Here is a 20,245-nt window from a genome sequence, read left to right on the forward strand (position 1 = left end):
ATAAGATTTATTTTCAGAAAACTGAAATATTGCTTTGCAACATCTTCCATGCTGTATGTAGCAGATAGCATGAGAAATCTTGCTCTTATTTCATTCACGTGAACATTATTGCCACAAATTCTATAAATAGAAAGGCCAGGATATAATTTTTAACATAGGAAAAAGAGTTGCTCAGGAAATCTTATATAAAAGGTAAATATTCAAATCATTTAGGAAGTATTAAAATAGCCATATTCTTAGGACAGGAAAAAGAGTAATCCAAGGAAAACAATCTGAAACCTTAACGTATTATGTACTCAAAAAGTTAGGGGATTTGGAGAGTTATTCAGAGGGGGAAGAAAAAGTACTGTGCTTCCTTATCTGTGTCCTTAAATTCAACTTAATCTTACAGCCATATTGGGTTACTTTAAAATTCTATTCTGCTGACAAAGGGCTAATATCCAGAATCTACAATGAACTCAAACAAATTTACAAGAAAAAAACAACTCCATCAACAAGTGGGTGAAGGATATGAACAGACACTTCTCAAAAGAAGACATTTATGCAGCCAAAAGACACATGAAAAAATGCTCATCATCACTGGTCATCAGAGAAATGCAAATCAAAACCACAATGAGATACCATCTCACACCAGTTAGAATGGCAATCATTAAAAAGTCAAGAAACAACAGGTGCTGGAGAGGATGTGGAAAAACAGGAACACTTTTACACTGTTGGTGGAACTGTAAACTACTTCAACCATTGTGGAAGTCAGTGTGGCGATTCCTCGGGGATCTAGAAGTAGAAATACCATTTGACCCAGCCATCCCATTACTGGGTATATACACAAAGGATTATAAATCATGCTATTATAAAGACACATGCACACGTATGTTTATTGCAGCACTATTCACAATAGCAAAGAGTTGGAACCAACCCAAATGTCCAACAACGATAGACTGGATTAAGAAAATATGGCACATATACACCATAGAATACTATGCAGCCATAAAAAAGGATGAGTTCATGTCCTTTGTAGGGACATGGATGAAGCTGGAAACCATTCTCAGCAAACTGTCGCAAGGACAAAAAACCAAACACCACACGTTCTCACTCATAGGTGGGAATTGAACAATGAGAACACATGGACACAGGAAGGGGAACATCACACTCCGGGGCCTGTTGTGGGGTGGGCGGATGGGGGAGGGATAGCATTAGGAGATATACCTAATGTTAAATGATGAGTTACTGGGTGCAGCACACCAACATGACACATGTATACATATGTAACTAACCTGCACGTTGTGCACATGAACCCTAAAACTTAAAGTATAATAAAAATAAAATAAAATAAAAAATAAAATAAAATAAAATTCCATTCTGCAGGTGATCTGGGGGCAAAGACCAGGAACCCAGGCTAGATAAAATAGCCAGTATATATCAAATGGGTATATATCAAGTGACAACTCCTACACCCCAACCCACACATCTGATGGAGGAGGTGCCTCTCCCATTTCCTCATTCATTTATAATGCCAGAGATACTGTGAAAGACACTGCTAGATACTGGGTATACACTGCTGAATGCAAAGACCCACCACCTACCTTAGTAGAGCATTCCAGTTTTAGTGGAGCCAGACAAGCAATAAAAAAGCAAATGAACAACTATAAATAAAAACTGTGACTAGTTCAGGCCAGGAGAGTATTTCTGCTTAAGAATATATGGAGGGGTTCTATGTAAGGCAGTGTGGTCAGAGGGAGTTTTGTTGAGGAAGGCACAGTTAAGTTGCTGCCTGAAGAATTAAAGAAGTCAGACACATTGATGATGATGGTTAGATGTGTTCCAGAAAGAGGTATAAAAACTGGGAGACGAGCACAGTGTCTTTGAGAAACTGAAAGAAGACAGTGGGCTGATGCATGGAATCTGAGGATGTGATGCAGATCTAGGTGAAGTCACAGAGATAGAGAAGAAGAAATTACGTAGGATTTGTCTAAGCCATGGTAAGTAGCTTAGATTTTCTTTTTTTTAGCATAAGATGAAATGAGAAGTTACCAAAGATTTCAAGTAAGGGAATAACCTGATTGTTTATATTTTCAAAAGATTATTTGAGGCTGTTTTGCTGAGAACAGAAAGAGGGGAAGGAAGGATGCAGAAAGACATGTGGGAGGCTGTTGAGGTCGTCAAGGTCTAGGGGAGGAAGGAGGGTGGTTTGGGCAAAGAGCCATGGGGTCAGAGAAAAATGGATGAACTTGAGATATATGTTGAAGGCAGAAGCAACAAGACTTAGTGGTAAGTTCACTGTGAAGGGTAACAAAGAGATAAGAATAAAGGATTATGCTTAGGTTTCTGATTTGATAGCAAAATCATTTCTACCAGGGTAGGACAAACTAGATAAGGAAAGAGAAGGAGATTTTGAAGTGAGATTAAATGTCACTATGCTTTTAAAACTTAAATGTTCTTTTTTTTAAATAGGAATGTTATACAGTCAAAATGCATGCAAAACTCCTATTTCTCTCTCTTTCATGCATTCACTTTCTCTTTCCTACACAGACACTTGAAACAACTACAGATTTAGCACATTTTGAAACTCATTCTTCAACTGGTAGCAGGTAGTAAATGCAGTCATGATCTCTTGGATAGAAATTTGCACACTTTCTCAGTTCATGGTTTCTGCTATGTTCTGAATGTTTGAGTCTCCCCAAAATGTATATATTGAAACCCTTATTGTAAAAGTGATGGTATGGGAGACAAGTGATTATTCTGTGAGGGAAGAGCTGTCAGGAATGGGATTAGTGCCCTCACAAAGCAAGCCCCAGAGAGTTTGTTCCCCCTTCTATCATATGAGCACACAGGAAGAAGGTGCCATCTATGAACTAGAAAGCACACCCTCACCAGGTACTTGATCTGCTGGTGCCTTCTTGATCTTGGACTTCTCAGTTTTCAGAACTGTGAGAAATAAAGTTCTGTTGTTTAGAAGCCACCCAATCTATGTTATTTTGTTATAGCAGCCCAAACAGACTAAGATGGTACCCTTTGGTGTCTCAAAAAATATTTTCATATGTGTGCACACATATACTGGAGACAATTTTACTTTATTTCATCCTTAACCAATACCATTTACTAATGGGTTGCATGTGTGCACCTCTTGGGCACTTCACAGCTTCTCAAACCTTGTAAGCAGATTGGACACCGCCACCTTTATTTCCTCTTTTAAATTGAATTCTGCATGCTGCTTGCTTTTTATCACAATGTCCTTAAGAAAAGTCAACTTTTCGAAGATATGATATTAAGAGGAATATAGTACAATTCAGTGATGCAACTGTGAATGTTTTTAAGCTAATAATTTGCTTGCATCTGATAGATATGGTCTTGCTTCCCTTGAAAATTTAAAGTATTCGCTGTTCCCCTGTGAATTTCCTGAGACGCCCTGGGACCCCTTGGTGATGGTACGGGAAATGCACCTCACTGAGCTGCTAGGAAAGCATGTAAACCTTAACCTGTGTTCTTCGGCAAACAGCATTCGGGGACAACATTAGCATAGTCCAAATCTTTCCTCATATCAACTTCTCCTCACTCTATGGTACCAACTTTCCAAAATTATTTATTTCTCCCGAGTCATTTCCATTATAAACTTCTCATACTCATGAGCCTCCAGTGGATTCCATTCGTCCTATTGGATTTCAGTGTCAAGTTTGGACTCTTGACTGGAGATCCTGCCTCAACTGACCGTCTCTATCATCATTCTCCCAACTCCTTGCTGTAACGCCCTATGAACACCTCAATTCAGCCCAGGAAGTCTTTTCTCCACTCTTTCTCGCACCTTTCTCCTTGAGGGCTTTTGCTATTTCTCATTGTGTAATCCTTCTTACCTTTCTACAACCTGTCCATGCTCCCTCAGTGACTAAGAACCATTTCATCCACAGGCTTCACTGAGAAAACATGGGGTGCAGCATACTCCATGCCATCGAGTGCCTGAGCATGGAGTTTCTTGCCAGACTGGCTGCATGTTCATCCTGTCTCTCCATGTATCAGCAATACAGTCTTAAACTACCAAACTTCCTATGCTTCTGTTTCTTGAGCTGCAAAATGGGGAAGAATATTATGTACCTCAGAGGGTTGTGGGAGGGTTAAATAATTCATTACTGTGAAATACTTAGATCAGTCCCTGACCCAGAGGAAGCACTTGGTAACTGTTAAATAATGACTATTATAGTTGTTGTCTTCTTTATTTTAGTTACAAATTAAATGTGCTTGTTTTTCTGTAACTACAGTAAAAGGTCCTCCTCAAAGATGAACAGCACAGTGTTTCAAGTTCTGAAATTGAACTTGACTGGAAAAATAAATCATTCTTCTAGATGATTGTAAAATGATCATGTAAATAAGTGCATTATTTATATGTACTTGTTTTTCCATAACCACAATAAAAGGTCCCCTGAAAAATAAACATCACAGTGTTTCAAGTTCTGAAATTGAGCTTGAACTGGAAAAATAAATCATTTTTCGAGATGATCGTAAAATGATCACATAAATAAGTGCATTATTTAATTAGCAATTTGAGTTTTATGTAAATGAAGTTTTCTCAAACTGACTTTTGCCCGTACTGTACACTAAAAACTTTTTTTTAAAATGTTAACTCATCTACTTGGAAGCTTTCTAGTATACTCCTTTGCTCTCTTAAAGAGAGGCTACTGACTGTAAATTAAACTAGTTTTGAGTCATTATTTTCAACACAAACAACCATCACCATGCAGTGACTCTGTCTAGTGAACTCCCCACCTGTGTCTCCTCTGCCATTTCTCTTCTCATCATGTTTCCCTGAAACTATCGCTTCCTTTTAGTCAGAGAGTGGAAGACCCAAGAGGCTACTTCATTTGTAGCCTTACTTTCCAAGTAAGAGGTTTGTTTACCACCACAACATGTGATGGCCTGAGAAGGCACCTAATTGGGCTTGGTGAAGGATAGAAGAATAAATTGTGACCAGTGAGGCCACACATGATGGCTGAAACAATGACGTGTGGGTTTATAAAGCAGTTTTACAATAATGGTTTCAAATTATCAGAGAAAAGTTTGCTTTTTTGTGTATGGTTTGGTTCTGAAGATTTGATATTGCCAATATGTGAAGTACAGGAAAACAAGGTCTTTCCCTGTTTTTACAGTATGGTGTTTTAAAATGGTGGGGAGGTAGGCCCAGTTGTGAAGAATCCACTTGCACCAGGGCATGGTTGGTGCTCCATTTCATTGCTATACTTCCAAACATTTCATTTGAAGGAAGGGTTCAGAAGCCCCCTATTTTGAAAATGTGAATCCACTACTTTAAAATGATGATGTGGCAGAAATCACGTCTTCAGTGATACACAATGGATTCAAAAAGCCAGACTAATGCAGGAGGCTGTGTTGTGTGGTTCTGTGCCTACAAGAAGCGAGCATTTAGTATGCATATCCATTCTTTGTGTATCCTTCCTGGATGCATTATGTAGCTAGTGCATGTAGAAGAGATCATTATGGTACCAATTATTTCCACATTAACATGTCAGACAACAGATTGTCTGACATTGCTACCTTTATTAGATGCTTAGCAGTGGTTAACTTACAGCAAGAACATGAGTGATGCCCTTGGACAGAGTGTCACAATGAGTTGCCACCACTGTATTGTAAAATCCACTTTTGATGGCTAATGTTATATTTATGTCAACTTGGCTAGGCTATGACGCCCAGTCGTTTGGTCAAATGCCAGTCTAGATGTTGCTGTGAAGGTATATTTTAGACGTGCCTAAAATTTACATCAGTAGACTTTCAGTAAAGTCCTCCAATCAATTGAAGGCCTTAAGAGGTCCTTTGAAGAGAGAAGGATTTCTGCCTCAGTCTGTCTTTGGACTCAGGACTACAATATCAGTTCTTCTTGAGGTCTCCAGCCTGCCAGCCTGCCAGCCTGCCTCGTACGTTTTGGACTTGCCAGCCCTCACATTCATGTGAGCCAATTTCTTAAAAGAAATCAATCTCTCTCTCTCCCTTTCTGTACACACACACACACACACACACACACCCCTTATTGATTCTGTTTCTCTGTAAAGCCCTGACTTATATAACACCAAACCTAACGGATAGCTACTTTTGATCTAGCTTCTTCCTCTGATTAAGAGTGAATGTTTCTTTCCAAATATAGAAGCCAATAAGCTGATGTGTTGTCAATGGCTTCCACTTGAGTTACTTCATTCCAAAATATTATTATTATTATTACATAAATCAAAACAAATCAGAACAGTAGCACAGAATACACGGTGCCCTCCAGGATACAGAAAAGTGCTACTTCATCCTAGGACAAAGGGAAAAGCTCTTCCAGGTTCCTGTGATAACACCACTCTTGCTACATCCCAGATTTAACATCCCAGTGTTTATATGGAGAGAAAAATGAGACCCCACTGGACAACATCCATTGTTGCTACCAAGTGAAGATTTCACCAAAAACATAGGAAAGCAAAAGTCTTATTTAAAACTCTACTTCTCTAAAGCAAGAAACATTTTTCTTGTGACCTTTTCAACTGATGGAATATTCAGTTGGATGCACCTCATCTTTTCATTCTCTAGACTGCATTTCCTTAGAACAATGAGGAAGAGGAGCAATGTGGAAAGAAAGGGTGATGCCTGACATAAAGCAGCAGATTGGCCAAAGGAAGGTAGGAATTTTGTGAAGGAGAGGAGTGAAAAGAGAAAATAAAACTGGGAAATCAAGATAAAGCTGTAAAAGGGAAGCAGTAATTCATTTCCATCCCAAATCTAGACACTTCTAAGAATTTGCAACACTTGAAGTAGTTTTGTTTTGTTTTGTGTCCGATCAGCAATTGAGACCATATTTTTTCCTTTCAAAATAGAACCATCAGTGTTGTTATAATCTCCAAACTATGCAAATAAATGGTTGGATGAATTTCATTTCACCAAGTAAGGGTTTATGCTGAAATTTACTTCAGGAAGAGAAGTTAGATGCATAAAGATATGTCAAATTCTCCAGGGGCTTGTGATGAATTCTTAGAGTGTGAAACTGCTCCCCACTGTTGTTTGTAGATAAGGACTTTTCAAAGTGGTCTGTGGATTTGAGAAATAAAGTAAATGGAAAATTTCTCCAAGTAGGGCATATTTCTGATGACTAAGATGAGTACATTATATCTGTTCCAAGCTAAGTGAATAATGAATTGTTCCCAGATAAGCATACAAAAATGGATTATATGTAACTTAGAGCAGAAAGAGCTGACATTAATTAATTAATTTAGTTCACTATAGAACTGGTCCAAAGAAACAAACAAAAAACTCCCAAAATACCTTCAAAATAACTGACTGTGGTAACATGAGTTTCATCAAGTGATTTCATTAAGGTCATCAGTAAATGCAGGACATGACAAACTCATTCCAGTTTCTGTGGAACAGCAAACAGTGTGGATTCTGAATTCCATAGTGCTGTTGCTCTTTCATGTTTTCTTGTTTTCATGATCCAAGTGAAAAAACTGAGCACTCATTGAATGATAGGAGAATCAGACTATAGAGTAGGTCATAAATTTGGACAGAACTGGATTAGAAAGCACATTTTGAAAGAGGCATCACTGTGACTGATGAGAAAAATCTTTTAAAATCTTTGTAAATCATTTTCCATTGAAGATTTTTAAACCTTATGATTTTGTTTTTAACAAAATAGTGACTTGTTTTAAAAGGGTCTCAAAAGCTAGGTGTTTAAATGATAGCTTTCCTAATTCCAGAGAAATTGAATTCAAACAATAATTTACGTGGAATTGAAATCAGCATAGAATGTCCCTGTTTTGCCTCCTTCCATGGTAAACTTATGACAATAGGATCACGCATTTTTCTTTACATTTTAAAATTATAAATATTTGAAAATGCTAGAGCTTTTCAAAGTATAATCAAACCTATAAAATTGAAGTGAAAATGGATAGCTTTTCTCTCATGAAAATGGTAATTATAGCTTACTTGAAGCTTATTTCACATGGAATATATAAAATGCTTATACAAGAAAAGAGAGGGAGGAGGGAGATAGATTCCTGGAGAAGAAGATGAAAAGTGGGCCAGAGATGAAAACTGACATGTTCTACCTAAGAGAATTGTTTCTCCAGGAAATACTTCCTTTTGTAAAAATATATTCCTAGAACACTTCCTAGAAGTGGAAAGAAATCCACTCTCCTGACTGTAAAACAAGGAACCCAGGTGGTGAGTCAAAATCCTTGCATTAGGACTTCATGTCTAAAACACCAAAAGCAACGGCAACAAAAGCCAACATTGACAAATGGGATCTAATTAAACTCAAGAGCTTCTGCACAGCAAAAGAAACTACCATCAGAGTGAACAGGCAACCTACAGAATGGGAGAAAATTTTTGCAACCTACTCATCTGACAAAGGGCTAATATCCAGAATCTACAATGAACTCAAACAAATTTACAAGAAAAAAACAACCCCATCAAAAAGTGGGTGAAGGACATGAACAGACACTTCTCAAAAGAAGACATTTATGCAGCCAAAAAACACATGAAAAAATGCTCATCATCACTGGCCATCAGAGAAATGCAAATCAAAACCACAGTGAGATACCATCTCACACCAGTTAGAATGGCCATCATTAAAAAGTCAGGAAACAACAGGTGCTGGAGAGGATGTGGAGAAATAGGAACACTTTTACACTGTTGGTGGGACTGTAAACTAGTTCAACCACTGTGGAAGTCAGTGTGGCAATTCCTCAGGGATCTAGAACTAGAAATACCATTTGACCCAGCCATCCCACTACTGGGTATATACCCAAAGGACTATAAATCATGCTGCTATAAAGACACATGCACACGTATGTTTATTGCGGCACTATTCACAATAGCAAAGACTTGGAACCAACCCAAATGTCCAACAACGATAGACTGGATTAAGAAAATGTGGCACATATACACCATGGAATACTATGCAGCCATAAAAAATGATGAGTTCATGTCCTTTGTAGGGACATGGATGAAACTGGAAAACATCATTCTCAGTAAACTATCGCAAGGACAAAAAACCAAACACCCCGCATGTTCTCACTCATAGGTGGGAATTGAACAATGAGAACTCATGGACACAGGAAGGGGAACATCACACTCGGGGGACTGTTGTGGGGTGGGGGGAGGGGGGAGGGACAGCATTCGGAGATATACCTAATGCTAAATGACGAGTTAATGGGTGCAGCAAAACAACATGGCACATGGATACATATGTAACAAACCTGCACATTGTGCACATGTACCCTAAAACCTAAAGTATAATAATAAAAAATAAAAAAAGTCCTTGCAATATGGCTCTTTATTGCTAGTGAATCTACACGGGTTGTTCCACATCTCTATGCCTCAGTTTTTTAAGTTGTCAAATGGAGAGAACATCTTGTCTAAATATTTTATTGAGTCGAGGAAAAGAAAACTGAAATGCTATACACGAAAGACTCCTTAAAGTAAAAATAAAAAAACTGCTTGACTGCAATATTTTATTGCTTTGATTCCTCTACTTCAATAGCTTTTTTAGATCTTACAGTTTTCTTTTTTTCATTCCCAATCTCAACAGCAAAGCAAACGTTTCATAAACTCCAGTGGAGAAAAGAAACCACTTCTGACAAGCTCCTGAATTTGTTACTCAATCATGTTCTATCACATCAAAGTAAAATTGCTTTTGGAAATTAGTGGTCCCATTAAAGAGAGTACAGCCAAGTGCTGGAGAGAGATTCAGGTTAGAGGGCTGTATTCAAATGTTGAAGAAACACTGATCACAAATAGAGCACAAGAAAATTCTCTCTGAGTCCTTTTCACATAAGATCTGTGCATGGCTTCCATCTCAAATTCATTTGAGGTCCTTCCTTAACTCACAAAGTACAGAACAGCAACAAAAAAAAATCACATTGTCTTAGTAGGAATAACACATTTTCTTATGAGGAGCCAATGCTCTCTGTCAAGTTATGGCCGAAAGGGCCCTCAGGAATCACCTGAACAGGTGGTTTCCAAACTTTTTAATGCAAACTTTCTTTCATCAAATGAGGTCTTACTCTGAACACAGGTACATAAGATGGCATAGAAGTGGCTCTGCTTAGTTGAATTGGGGGAGGATGGAGTTACCCACTCAGTCACTTCACTTACCCACTGGAATGTCACATTTTCAGAGTCCTAAAGCTCTGTGGTATGCAGTTTTAAAATAACTCATCTTTTCTCTCATTTTACAGAAAAGGGACATTAATTTGTGTCTCTGGTGGAGGGACCAGAGCCCACACTTGCTAACTACGTCTAGTGCTCTTTCTATTACACTAGCCCTTTTCCTTCATTTTCTTCCAGTGTCATATTCTGCTGAGCATAAATGAGTTGGTTAAACCCCTGTGGGTGCGCTCTATGAGGGAGCCTGTGGGTGGTGGTGGGGGGGGACGTATCTGGGTCTGTGAACAAAACAAAAGAAAAAGACATAACGTGTGCCTCATAAATAAGATTCAGTCACTCAGAGGCAAAATAGAGAAATAAGGAATTAAATGAGGGTAGAGGAAACAGCAACAGTTCACCAACTTTTGGTTGCACTTTAACGTGTTCCAAATTATTGATGATTCAAAAAAGCTTTGGCTCTTGTGGGTTTTATTTTTTTATGTTTACCTAAGAAGAACATGACTGAAAATTGTAAAATATTTATTAATTTATTCATTTAAAAATCATGTCAATAAACTGTTATATATTAACATAAATAAGATAGTTTAAAGAAAAATAGCTATTTTCCAAATAAAAGATAGTGAGAAGAGTGGCATTGTTTTACCTATTTGCAAATTTCTTTAATGCCTGACTGAGAAGAACACAGCTGGATTTTCATATCTGCTCTGCTTTTGAGCTGATATGAATGAAATCAGTTGATCTGAGTTATCACACACCTTTCAGCCTCTGGGCAATGCCACAGTAGGTTCAAAAGAGCATGAGAGTACAAAAGGCAAATGACACCTTAGTAGTATTATGTAAATAATTTTGACCCTACAGACTCCTGAAAGGTGTTCAGGGACCCAGACGGGTGCTTGGATCACACTTTGAGGACTGTTGGTTTAGAGAGACCAGATATATCATGGAGATAAGCCAAATTAGATAAGAAAGAAGACAAAGATAGCACTTTTCAGTTGATCTTTCAGCAGTGATGTCTCTACTTGGAAACTGATAAGAAGTATGAATCAAAGCCAACAACAACAAACACTAAAGTGGTATTCGAAACCCAAGGTAGCCCAGTTGATTTGCTCTGGGAACTAAAAATATGTAAGTTGGACATTTACTTTTAGACTGTGTAAGGAGAGTGAGGAGTAAATATAAACATTGTTTCAATTAATTAAACAGAAACTAAACAAAGGGCAGAGTTTATTGCCACCACTCTACATGAAATGTAGAAAGAACCTGCAGTTCTAAGACAGGCAAAATTTCTAGAATTTCAACATGCAGTTTCTGGGTACAATATTGTAAGAAATGTATTCTATGTGGAGAGAAACTAAACTCTTTAAGAACCTTTGTAATTTGTTATAATATCTGGTCATTTTTATGTACTCCGTGCCAAGCTTGTAGAGTTTAAGATCATCTTTAGAGTGACTTGTAAGTGTTTCCATAGGGACGCTCTGAACTGAATGTTAAACCTTCTACCACTGTTCTCTTTCCTTTCAAATATTTGCTGCATGCTGAGCCAATCCACTTGTCACCATTATCTCAAGTTTCTTTTGTATGCTCCCCACATCCAAATTCTCAAAACTGTACAAAGCCATGTGCCCACGAGACAATCTGAGGAAGTCCCCACAGGGGCACATGTTGTGAATGACTCAACCTGAAAGTGCTGGCTCCACCCTTAAGCTGCTCCAGGCTTGGCCTCAGGCTCTTGATTCAGGAGAACACCTATGAGGCATTTTTAAATCTGAAAATGTAGCCTTTATTTCTCTTTTTTTCTGAGCGAATGGCCGAGAGAATGATAAGAGGAACGGTGCTGCGTTAGAAATTCAACTCATGGAAGCCTAGGCAAGAAAAAAATCAATCTTACGAAAGCAAACATATTTGTCAACTTTGCCTTTTCAATATACTGCAAATGATACATTCAAAGTATTACAAATAATACCTTGTTGAGAGAAAATTGATAAAAAGAAATAAAAAGGAAAGAAGAATGAAATAAAAGTAGAAATTGGAGAAACTGCATGGACAAAAACTTCCCTAAATGCAATCATTTCTTTTGCTTCTATCCACTCTCTGTGAAACTCACTTCAGGCCAAAAGAAATATGAATGTATTTGAAGGGGAAAACAGATTATAATAGAAGTATCTCTTTGATTACTTTTAGAGCTTCAAGCCTCCACTATTTATTTTTATTATTTGAATGTTATTGTAGCAGATACAACATTAACACTTGCAGAATCTGATAGAGACACCAACAGTGGAATAATGCAATTGCATGCAAATAGAACGTCCCAACAAGAAGAAAGTGTCAGGTGAATAATGACACATACTAGAATCCTGCTGGCATTTAGGGATTACTTTAATATGGAAAAATAATGAGGCAAGCAGAAAAAAAAATACATAGGTGAATGTTTCCTAGATAAATACTGGTCTGGAAAATTTATGTCAGCCTTTTCATTTTTCTAAACTAAAAATACATTGTGTAGCCTTACTGGAAAAAATTGTGTGCATATTTTTAATAAGAGCCTCTGGTTTGCCATGTAAATTACCCATCAGGGAACATAAGAAGAAAGGACTGGCTATAGAATTAAAATGACCTCAGTGGAAGCTGACACAACACAGAGGTGAGAATTTGTTGTGTTCTGTCATTGGTGTCCAATGATCGGTACCAGAGGACTGTCCCCCTTTGGGGTAGAGACTGGAGCAATGAAACCAGAGTGGTTTTTCCGTATGGTATTTATGCAACTAAGTGTAAATACATTAAACCTTACTTGAGCTCAAGGAAGCAGAGAACTTGTGTTCTAATTCCTAGCTCAGTTGTTTTAGCCTGTGGCCTTGGGCAAGTCTGTGTGACTCCTTATCTTAACAGTGACATATGATGACAATAATAATGCACTCAGGAGCACCAAGTAAGACACGGGGATGTGAAGTCTTTCTTTTTGAGTTGCTGCCAATCTTTTGTCTTCTCTTTCTTCTGGAAGGATCGGGTGTTCTGTAGGCATCAGTTCAGTGCCATCAGTTCACACACCAATATTCACAAGTCTTTTTAAAGAACTTCAAGACTTTTGCCTAACAAAGACTTGTAACAAATAGGGTATTTGCTCGATAAATACTAAATAAACATATAGCCTTCATATTTAAGATTCTGTCCACATATACATACAGATTCTTCAAGAGGTACTAGAAAAGTCTGCATTAGTTGATTTTCAGAGAGAGTGGATCAATGTCTATCCAGAGACCTGGGGACATGACTGGGACTTTATGTCAAACATTTTTTCTCCCATTCCTTCACCTCTACTCTTTCAGCTTCTGTTCTTTTTTTATACATTGTTTAACCTTCCTTTGGTTCCAGGAGGCTTTTCCCTTCTGTTTGCCAAATATGTTTATAACCCCCACCCACCCTGCCTTGAGGGTGTGTGTGTATGTGTGTGTGTGTGTGTGTGTGTTGTGTGTGTGTGTGTTGGGGCAGCACCTGTGTTCATCTTCATTTTTATGTACTACTTATGAAGTTTCTTTATTTCTTTTGCAACTATTTATATAGTTTCTGTTTCCAACTTGCAAACAATACTTGTGCTTGCTGTTTCTTCTGTGAAGCATGAAACTCTCTTGCCCCGGAGATACACAGTGGCCATAGATTTGCCTTTGGTCTGCACCAAAATTTGCCTTCTAGAGAATAGAATCCTTCTGGAGTTTTCTTCCCAACTAATTCTTGGCATGGTTGAAGGCCAAGAAATTGGCCCCAAAGAAATTCTGTCTACTGAGTTTCCTGGCAATTGCCTCTGTGAAAAGGACACCCCAAGGAAACAAATCTCCCCTGCTGATACTTTCTTTTTTTTTTTTTTTAAGAGACAAATATTTAATGTTGTAAAAAACTTAAACAACATGATTTGCAAACTTGACCTTATTGAGTTATTTGAACGCTGTATACAGATATACATATATACTTAGCTGTATCTGTATATACATACATACTTATCTGTATATACATACAAACTTTTTTTTTTTTTGAGACGGAGTCTTACTCACTCTGTTGCCCAGGCTGGAGTGCAGTGACGCAATCACGGCTCACTGCAACCTCCACCTCCTGGGTTCAAGCGATTCTTCTGCCTCAGCCTCCCGAGTAGTTGGGACTACAGGCATGCGCCACGATGCTTGGCTAATTTTGTTTTTTGTAATTTTAGTAGAGATGGGATTTCACCATATTGGCCAGGCTGCTCTCGAACTCCTGACCTCATGATCGCCTGCCTCAGCCTCCCAAAGTGCCGGGATTACAGGTGTGAGCCACCAAGCCCGGCCTACATTCTTATCTGTATATACGCACATATATACATTCTTTTTTTTTTTTTTTTATGCTTTAGGTTTTAGGGTACATGTGCACAATATGGATACTTTCTTGTTTCATTGGTTTTAAACATCTTTCACACAGCTCAGAGACAGCAGCAGAGGGGCTGCTTTGGGAAGTAGCCGAAGCTCTTTTATCTTGTAGTCTCCTCAATCTGGGCTTTGCTTATAAAATAACACTGAAATTTATAAAGCCGTATAACATTTGATTTATTTTTAATCCACTCTTGGGTTGTGTAGCGATAAAAATCCAGGCAATGATGAGGCAACCTTCAATAAAACAATATTTTATTGCCAGAGAACTAGCTCACGTAAGCCCTGCTCTAAAATCAGCTGGTGTGTAACTCCGGGGAACAACAACAAAGAACAGACACCGAGGTAACTCTCTCCTTTGTAACATTCCCCTTCCTTAATTAATAAAAATTGTAAAAATGAAATTTTAGGATATCTTCTAAATACTCAATATTACATAAGGTATAGAAACAAATAGAAACAAAAATCACTTGCAAGTTACTACTACCATACTTTGAGTTTATTTCCTAATATGGTGAGCACATTATTTTGCATCTTGATTTTTTTTTACATATTGTATCCCAGAAATCTCTTCCATATTTCTACGAAGTCTTTATATCTGTCATAATTAATATTAATATAGCTTTTTATCTTACTTCAACAATGAGATTTCCTTTTGTGACTCCATTTCTGAGTTACTCTAGTTGATACAGAGTTATGAGTTCTCTCTTCTTTACTTGATGCATTAAGCACAGAAGAATTGCTGTTTTACTCAGTCTGTGGCTTTAGTGAAGGCTTAGAAGCACAAAAGGTGGGGTGAGGCCTGTAATCCCAGCACTTCGGGAGGCCGAAGCGGGCAGATCACAAGGTCGGGAGATCGAGACCATCCTGGCTAACTCGGTGAAATCCTGTCTCTACTAAAAGTACATAAAATTAGCCAGGCGTGGTGGCGGGCGCCTGTAGTTCCAGCTACTCGGGAGGCTGAGGCAGGAGAATGGCATGAACCCAGGAGGCAGAGCTTGCAGTGAGCCGAGATCATGCCACTGCACCCCAGCCTGGGCAACAGTGCAAGACTCTGTCTCAGAAAAAAAAAAAAAAAAAAAAAAGGGTGGGGTGAGGGGCCAGGGAAGAAGCCATGGCAGGGAGCTCTAAAAGGTTTATTTCAGTGCTATGCCTGCTACTAGGAATCTCTTCCTGGTGTTTCAAGATGACAGCACCACACTAGTCCATTGGCATCTGGGAAATGGTCATAGAGTCCCCTGGCTTCCAAATAAGTGGCAATGACCTTGGTTCAGGCCCAATACAGACTAATACAGACTACTGTTCTTAATACAGACTAACACTTGTCAGAGAAACCAAAGGAGCCATAATATGCACCTGTCTTCCAAATCTTGCTTGAAATTGAATCAAGGTGCTTGAAACAAACCACTTTGTTAATATTTCAGCAGAGCTAACTTCTGTTGATGAGCTTGGAATGGCATGTCGAATAACAGGTGATGTGGCACGATGCCTTAACCAATATCCTCAAATGGTCCAGATCACAACATCACTCATCATTTACCATTCACACAGGCTTCTCAGCTTGCCCATTTTCCTATGGTGCTAAAGCACATTATTGAAAGCTCAGGCAAGTCTACTTCCCTATCATCCCCATCATGATCTGAGGTGAATGCAGATGCATGTTTAGAAAGTACTGATGTTAGTCCATGTGGGAAGTAAATGTCATGGTCTCTTGTTATTGCATCAAGATCTTGTACTGGATTTAGGATATTGGGAAACATTGTCAAGTCTTTAATGCAGTCAGGAATTCCTTTCCTAAAATCATAGTCAAAAAATTTTCACTCCTGAGACGACATGCCAAAATTAATTTTAGATAGATGAAATGGTGAAGAGTAAAAGAAAATGATAAAGTCATTTTTAAAATCTAGAAGAAAATGTGGACAACTGTTTATCTGATATTTGGAGGAGAGACTTTTGAAGCTTTATGTAAGGGAAAAATCACAAAGGATTTGACTACATAAATATTAAAACTTTTATATATCAACATTATAATTGAAATTCAGGTGCATCAAAAAGCTGGTAAAATATTTGCACCAATATGGCATTGTTAATAGTCTTAAACAATAAATAGGTAATGAAATAAAAAATAGCAATGATAATTCAATAGTTAGAAACATAAAGATCTTAAGGAGAACATTCATGAAAGAATAAACACAAAAATCTTTTTTGTTTTTTTGAGACGGAGTCTCGCTCTGTCGCCCAGGCTGGAGTGCAGTGGCGTGATCTCGGCTCACTGCAAGCTCCACCTCCCAGGTTCACGCCATTCTCCTGCCTCAGCCTCTCCGAGTAGGTGGGACTACAGGCGCCCACCACTACGCCCGGCTAATTTTTTTGTATTTTTAGTAGAGACGGGGTTTCACCGTGGTCTCGATCTCCTGACCTCGTGATCTGCCAGCCTCGGCCTCCCAAAGTGCTGGGATTACAAGCGTGAGCCACCGCGCCCGGCCCAAAAATCTTAAAAAAATGAGAAATCAGTGGACTTCCACTTCTAGGAAGATGAAGTAGAACTATTTTTCCTATTTCTCTGCTAAGTACAGCTAAAAACCATTATCCATAAAACAAACATAAGAAGTCTATGAAAGGTGGACAAAAGATGGCAGACTGGCTAGTGACCTGGGAACTCAAGTGACAAAATAGTGGTGAGTTCTCTAGGATTTGTTTTTTTCTTGTCTATTCTGGTTTGGGAGCTGAAAAAGCTAGTAACCTGGAAACATCAACAGACACAGACAAATGAAGCCCAAACAAAAGCCTGTTCTCTGTAGTCAAAGGACCAAGAAAAAGGCAGCTTAGCATGAAAGAGAAGTTTTAGATAATAATCACTCTATCCTTGACAGGCACATGCCACAGACCTTGTGGGGAGCCTATACTTCATTCTCATCTGGCAGACATGAAGTACCCTTTCTACTTCATGTCTGAAAGGGTACTTTCAGACATGAGTGGCATCCAAGGACACATAGTAGAGTCAGGGCTTCCATTATGGCCCAGTAATGGTGAGGAAAACACCCCTCCATGGTGGTTTCACTGAAGGTTATATGGAAAGCAGTAGCAAGGCACTATTGTCCCTCTCAGCCAGGGAGGCATCTGTGGAGGCCTAGTGAGAGCCAGAACTACCTGCCTATCCAACAGTAGCTAGAAGTCCAGCTGCTCAAGTCTCTATGGAGACTGAGTGGGCAACCTGAATTTCTATCAGACCTGGCACTAAATAGGTAGCACCCCTCATTCTCCAGCCAAAGATGTGGTGGTGGGGGGGTAGGGGGAGGGGCAGAAACAGCTAAAAGTAAAATAGAAGCTTTAGCTAAATCCAGAACCTTATGACTTAACACCCAAAATATCTATGTTTCAATTAAAAATCATTTCTCATACAAGAACCAGGAATATCTCAAACTGAATGAAAAAAGACAGATGTCAACATCTAGACGGCAGAGAGAGTAGAATTTTAAATAAGCAATTATAAAAATGCTTCACTGAGTACTTATGAACATGTTTGAAACAAATGAAGAAGTAGAAACTGTCACAAAGAAATAGAAAGTCTTAGCACAGAAATAGAAGATATTTAAAAAAGAACCAAAAGGAAATTTTAGACCTGAAATACAAAACTGAAATAAAAATCTTAACAGCAGAATGGAGGGCACAGAGGAAAGGATCAGTGAACTGAAAGATAGAACAATAGGAAAGATCCAATCTGAATAACAGAGAAAATAAAATGGAAAAATGAACAGTGCCTCAGGGACCCAAGAGACTATAAAAAAGATTTCACGTTCATGTCATTGTGGGTCTCTGAAGAGAGAAAGAAGATGGCAGGGTTGAAAAAGTACTCAAAGAAATAATGGCTGAAAATCTCTCAAATTTGGCAAATGACATAAACCTATATAGACATCAGAAGTGAAGTAAACCCAAAGAAATCAGTACAAGATATATCACAATTGAACTTCCGAAAAGCAAAGGCAAAAAGTCTTAAAAGTAGCTCAAGAGAAATGACACCGGATCTGTAGGGAAAAGCAATTTGAACGACAATGGACTTCTTATCAGGAGTCGTGAAGCCACATGGAAGTAGCAAACATTTTCAAGTGCTGAAAAAAGGGAACTCTTAACCCAGAATCCTTAGATATCCACTGGAAACAATTCATGAACGACATTCTCAGATAAAGGAATACTAAGAGAGTTTGTCACCAGCAAACGTATCCTTCATTTTGTATTAATGCTTTTGCGCAAGCATTTCCAGATAGCATAGCAACCAAGTGGGGTTAGGGTGATGGTGGACACTCCTTCTGGAGTAGCAGTGCAAGTTTCCTATCCAACATGGATCCATGGACCTCACAAAGTTGGTTTATGGTTGGACTTTAGAAAGGTCCATAACTTCCCAATATTGTATGCACAATTTGTTCCCCATGTGGATTTCTTTGAAGTGACAGTCAAATGCTTTCATCAGATTCTCAAGAGATCCAGGACCTAAAGATATTTAAACCATGGTAATATCCCCAATGATACAGTGACTTACGTTGATGCCATATGCTGAATTAACTCCTTTGAGAAGTTTTGTCCTCATTTAAGATGGGACATGGTAGATAAGCTAGAATAAAGATACATTCATTTAAGAAGCTGGAAGTTGTATTATTTAAATTCCTTATTAAGTATTCTAATGAGGAAGCTGAAATATAGTGGCATGTATAGCTGATCAGGAGCCAGTGAGGAGACCCCAGGGACAGGTGGCTGAAAGGATTTAACAGCACAGAAATTGTATACATCAGGGTCCAGGAGGTGAAGGAGATCTCTTTACATGAACAGTCTACAGAAGTCTTGAGTAAGGCTTTGGATTTCCACAACGCATTGACCTAGGCATTTAAGCCAATCATATCTAAAATTCAAATGGTAATAAAGTATTTTTAAAAATCTTTCGAAGTAGGTAGTGCTACAATCTCTGTGCTTCACAAATCCAAGTTACCATTATTGGCTGCCACTCCTCCATATGCACAGGCAATAAGTCAGGTATTCCTTCCAGTAATTGGGGCTATAAGGTAAACTTAACAAAGCTTCCAGATTAACACAGTTGTAAAAACAAGGCTTCCTAATAACCTGTCATCTGCTTTCCCAATTTCTCTATAATTTTAGTCTGTAGATGACATTCTTGTGGAGTTTTAGGTGACCGTCATATTGCAGCCATCTGGCAGCCTGCTTAAGAAGCACAACTCTGACATTATAAGATGATGCATCAGTGGTTAAAAACAAAACAAAAGGTGGTTGATGTTTATTGTAATAGAACCTTATAAAATCTGAGAGTATTAACTAATTAGTATTTATAAAAGCATCTTCAAACTGAAATATCCATTACCATTGAAAATCGTTTTAACTAGATAAGATATTTCCCCAAGTTGTTTTTTTGTGACACAAAATAAAATAGTGGACATTCAATGATTATAAAATGCTTGTTTTGCTTTTAGAATGGGCATATGATGGATATCAGGGTTTTTTGTGTGTGCTTATGTAATTTCCTTGTTAGTAATTTTTCAATAATTCTGCATGATAAATCTAAACTCCTTAGGTTGACATGAATTCTTTTGTAGTCTAAACCTGATCAACTTTTAATTTAACTCCCATAATACTCAGACAGTAATTATATATCCTACTTGTGAGGAAATACTGAGTAGGGTCCCGAGCTCTCATACCTTTCTCTTTTTTGT

The 20,245-nt window shown here is 38.3% G+C and overlaps 1 long non-coding RNA gene across 1 annotated transcript in view; it reads left to right on the forward strand.

The window, feature by feature from the left end:
- The first annotated feature begins 1,692 nt into the window (after positions 1–1,692).
- The window catches only part of LOC134733455 (uncharacterized), a 50,232-nt gene continuing 31,679 nt past the window's right edge, over positions 1,693–20,245 (forward strand). The window contains exon 1 of the long non-coding RNA XR_010116914.1: positions 1,693–1,979. This is a non-coding gene — a long non-coding RNA (uncharacterized lncRNA). The remainder of the gene's footprint in view (positions 1,980–20,245) is intronic.

The sequence above is a fragment of the Symphalangus syndactylus genome, chromosome 18 (assembly GCF_028878055.3).
Source record: "Symphalangus syndactylus isolate Jambi chromosome 18, NHGRI_mSymSyn1-v2.1_pri, whole genome shotgun sequence".
NCBI classification, from domain to species: domain Eukaryota; kingdom Metazoa; phylum Chordata; class Mammalia; order Primates; family Hylobatidae; genus Symphalangus; species Symphalangus syndactylus.